General features: G+C 44.2%; 1 long non-coding RNA gene across 1 annotated transcript; it reads right to left on the minus strand.

Annotated features, from left to right (window-relative positions):
* Positions 1 to 377: 377 nt before the first annotated feature.
* Positions 378 to 4,610, minus strand: LOC134475443 (uncharacterized). Its single transcript, XR_010046569.1, has 2 exons — positions 4,071 to 4,610; positions 378 to 1,338 (listed from the first exon to the last, which is right to left on the minus strand). It is a non-coding gene; the product is annotated as an uncharacterized LOC134475443 (long non-coding RNA).
* Between the last annotated feature and the right edge of the window lie 325 nt (positions 4,611 to 4,935).

Below are 4,935 nucleotides of genomic sequence, written 5' to 3' on the forward strand. Positions count from 1 at the left end.
CAAAATTTTATTTCCATTTTATCCTACCTTTATCATTTTTGTCCTTTTTTCCCCTTTCTCCCTATACCCCTTTCTAATTCTCCCTTTTTATTGAGCATTTTTGCTCTATTTTGCAATGCCTGTTTTACACTTTGGTCCTTGTTTAAGCTTTTGATATCTCATACTAGAGAAACAATGTGATGTTTACATGTATGTGTCTGATTTATTTCACTTAAGAGTATGGTCTAACGATATATCCATTTATCTAGAAAACTCTGAAGTTTATCCTTCTTTGATCCAGCCTGCAGATCAACAAGTTCAGAACTCCTGGAGGGGAAACGGGGATTAAATAAAAGACATAGGGGAGACAAAAGAGAGATGAAAGCAAGACGAAATAATCCGATCAAGCTTCCAGTTTATTCAGAAAATGATCACACCTTTTATATGCTAAGGGCGGGAGCTGGGACAGGAAGAGGTTAAACAGATGAATACAACAGGGTCACCATCACATCCGGATACATGACGTAAGCAGGAGAGGATTATGGTTAATGTAGGCAGACGCAGTGCCCATAGGAGAGAGAGAGAGACATCGAGGCAGCAATGCCTGTCACTCGGCTCCCTATATCTCCTCCCTTTTTATATTATTTAATTAAGAGTATGGCAGGCCCTGTGAGGACAGCGTCTGTCTTAGGTCAAGGACCTCATTGCATGAACCCAACCAGGCCTTACCCGTCATGGGCTTGCAGAACAGCAGTTGGTCCTGTGCCTGTCTTAGGTGGCCGTTGGAATTAACATGCATGTCCTAGTTGCCTGTCTCTGACTGCCTGTCCATTGCTCCAGGGCAGTTAGGCCGCATCATCATATGGGCCACTTGTGGGAATTCCTTCCGGGTAGGTTTGTTGATCTGCCATCTCCAGCTGATGATAGTGTACCTGAATGGGCTTTGCCATAAATGCGTCTATCCGGTTATTAATGAACATCATAATCCTCTGAAAAATACAAAGACTCACAGAAATGAGAAACAATAGGTCAGCTAGGGGACCCAAAAGGGGCATTAGGTAAGGGAAAAACTCCCCCCCCCCAAATCAAGGAGAAGGGGTTGACAGCCATTTGTTGGTGTCTCTGTATGAAGTCATTCTCCTGTGTCTTGGAGCATGCCTTGCATAACACTGGATGCAGTCTATTTGGCTGGTGTATGTTCCTCCAGACTGAGAAGAGCCTCTTCCACAGTCATGGGGTTCTGTGCATGGCTGTCAGCAGTTGTAGTCTGTTTGGCAGGGGTCAAAATTCACCATGGGTGTGGTGTGGCTCAAGGAGTAGGCTGACTAGGCAGCATAAGGCTCCAGGGAGATGTGTCACCTGTAAGAGAACACAGGGGATTGTGCCTCAGAAAATAACATTATTCCTGGGCGTTAGATGGGGTCTTTGAAGAACTGTCTACTTGCTTTACAAGGCATTCAGGTAGCCATCTATGTTCTCTATCTTGTTGAGAGTAAACACACACTGAACCTCGTCCCCAGATAAGGACTGGATCAGGGCCATTCCACACATTGGTTAGTGGGTCTCTCCATAAAACAGATGCAAACCGTGTTTGAGTCTGAGTATGCCAAAACCGAGATGCTGCGGAGCAGCCTGAAGCATCCAGGGTCAGAAAATTTAAAATAAAAAGAGCATGTGAAAGGACATTTCTAGGGGACCCCTGGGTGGGGTACCATGTCTCCCCTTTTATTTTATCTATGGTGAATTTAAGGGAACGATGCGCACGTTCAACAATGCCTTGTCCCTGAGGATTATAAGGTATACCTGTGGTATGGAGGATATTAAGGCTTTTGCAAAATTGAGCAAAGGAGGTACTGGTATAGCCAGGGCCATTATCGGTCTTAAGCTGTTGAGGACATCCCAGAACTGAGAAGGCTGACAGCATATGGGCTATAATGTGTCTAGCAGCTTCTCCAGTCTGGAGAGTGGCAAAAATGAAGCCATTATAAGTGTCAATAATGACATGTACATATTTTAGATTGCCAAACTCATTGAAATGGGTAACATCCATTTGCCATAAGGTGTTAGGAATTAAACCTCTAGGGTTGACTCCTAGGTGTTGAACAGGTGAGTGGATAGCACAAGATGGGCAATTTTTTACAATTTGTCTGGCTTGCTCACGGGTAATTTTGTAGAGAAGGCGGAGGGTGTGAGCATTGAGGTGGTGTAGCTGATGGGCTTGTTGGGCCTCAGACACCGTGGAGTCCTGAGCTATAAAAACCTGTGCTCGTACAGCAACATCAGCCAAATGATTTCCTTGGGCAAGAGGCCCTGGGAGGTTGGAATGAGCTCGCAGATGACCGATAAAGAACTTATGACGGCGAAGCCGTATGAACCATTGTAATTGTTTGAACAGATTTGCAGCTGGGGAAGCATGACATACGGTAGCAACAGTCTCTAATAATGGAACAGACTGAGCAAGGTAAGCACTGTCAGTATACAAATTAAATGGTTGGTTAGAGTAAGCAGCAAAGGCTGCAAGAATAGCTTCTAACTCTGCTAATTGTGCAGAGGAGGTATCTGCCTGGAGGGTAGAAACATTGCCTTGAGATACATAAGCAGCCCTTCCAGAGGATGAGCCATCAGTGAATAACACCAGGGCACCTGGAAGGGGTTGTGAAGCTGTGACTTTAGGGAATATAAATGAGTGACGATTAGCAAAGTCAACTAGCTTATTTGGAGGGTAATGATTGTCAATAGTCCCTGAATAGGAAGCTAAGGCAATAGGCCACACTTCCGTACTCTGAAGTAGCCAATCTATTTGGTCTTTTGTAAAAGGTTGAATGATAATGTCTGGTTCTTTGCCAAAGTAACATTTTCCTTGCTTTCTACCCTGGATTATTAGGTCTGAGACAGCTTGGAAATAAGGCAAAAGTGTTCTTTTTGGAGAGACTGATAAATGGACCCACATGAGGGGAGCTTGTTGCCAGAACACTGCTGTGGGGCAAAGCTTTGTATTAAAAATGAGAAACTGTAAAGGCTCATTGTAGTCCATAAAAGAAACAGTTTGTTGAGCAATAGCCTCTTCTACTTTACTGAGCGCTCTCCTGGCATCAGGTGTAAGCTCTCGGGGGAAGTTGGATCTATGTCTCCCTGAAGCAGCACATAAAGGGGCTGTAAATCATGTTTAGTTAGTTTTAAAAATGGTATGAGCCAATTAATGTCTCCCAATAGTTTTTGGAAGTCATGAAGTGTAAAGGAATAGAGAAAAAGCAATCTTTAAGATCTATGACAATTTTTAAAAATCCCAAAGGAATGGCACTGGGTGAGGGGAGACCAGGCTGTAGGGGCCCCATTAAGACCATTGTCTTATTTATTGCCCTAAGGTCCTGTAGCAGCCTCCACTTCCCTGACCTTTTCCGGATACAAAGATAGGTGTGTTCCAAGGGGAATTACTAGGAACAATGTGGCCTGCATCTAACTGGTCCTGCACCAGCTGCTGTGCGGCTTCAAGCTTTTCAGAGTTAAGGTTGTTTCTAAAGGCTTATATGAATCCCCAATTTGCCATGGAGGCACAGGGAGTGGCGGGCTGCCATCCTGGGACCTGCTGATCATGTCAACAGGTGGAAGTGGTGGCAGATCACCATGTATGAGGACCTCTAACAGGCCATCATTCTCTGCATCTGAGAAATCAGAGGCTTCAGGTTTTTCTGAGGATGGTTTTGAGGTAGATTTAACGGAGTCGCACAGGGCAGCCTCACCTAGTGTAACTGTCTCCTCAACCTGAGGGTCTGCATGCCTCTGGGCAAGCAGCTCAGAGATTAAATTCCAATGTGTAAAGGTGGTCACAGGAACCTTTTTTGGACTGAAAACTCTATAATAATCTTTTAAAGCATCTCTTACTGTATTCCACCTCTTGGTATCTATAGAACCCTCTAGGGGGAACCAAGGGCAAACCTTATGGATAAATTGAAAATACTGTAATAATTATTTTGTTCCAACCCTTATCTCTCTTGTCTTTCATGCCTTTATAAGGCCTCCGATGAACACTTCGTGTTTGCTCAATACTTGACCTATGTCCGGGAAAGGAAATGGGATTGCCGTTCACTCACCGTGACTCGGGCAGGACGTCGGGTAGTCGTCTGCGCAGGTCTTGGCACTTAATTTAATGTCCTGTTGCTTTAAGCTTTAATCCTTGATTCAGTTTACTCATTCCTCGGCCGAGGTCTCTGGTTCAATTCGCTTTCACTTTCAGTTTAAGCCGGCTGTCTCTCGAACGGCTCCCTCGTTAACTTCTCTGTGCCAGGAGCTCCCACGCTGAGCGCCACTTGATCCGGCCTGCAGATCAACAAGTTCAGAACTCCTGGAGGGGAAACGGGGATTAAATAAAAGACATAGGGGAGACAAAAGAGAGATGAAAGCAAGACGAAATAATCCGATCAAGCTTCCAGTTTATTCAGAAAATGATCACACCTTTTATATGCTAAGGGCGGGAGCTGGGACAGGAAGAGGTTAAACAGATGAATACAACAGGGTCACCATCACATCCGGATACATGACGTAAGCAGGAGAGGATTATGGTTAATGTAGGCAGACGCAGTGCCCATAGGAGAGAGAGAGAGACATCGAGGCAGCAATGCCTGTCACTCGGCTCCCTACACTTCTTTATTACTGAGTAGTACTCAATTGTGTCAAAAATTACATTTTTTTATCCATTCCTCAGTTAATAGGAATTTGGGTTATTTCCAACCTTTAGTTATTACAAACTGTGCTGATGTAAACATGGGTGCACTGTGGAAAGATGTTTTTAATTCTCCCAGGAAAAAAAAACAAAAAGGGGAATAGCTGGATCAAATAGAACTCTGTATCCTAGTGTGTTTTTTTGAGGAATTTTCACACTGATTGAACCAGTCTACACTCTCACCAACAGCAGAAAAATGTTCCTTTTCCCCTACAACCCAGTCAGCATTTGTTAAT

The sequence above is a fragment of the Cavia porcellus genome, unplaced genomic scaffold (genome assembly GCF_034190915.1).
Source record: "Cavia porcellus strain 051 isolate PalLab524CR breed Dunkin Hartley unplaced genomic scaffold, mCavPor4.1 scaffold_3, whole genome shotgun sequence".
Classification (NCBI taxonomy): Eukaryota; Metazoa; Chordata; class Mammalia; order Rodentia; family Caviidae; genus Cavia; species Cavia porcellus.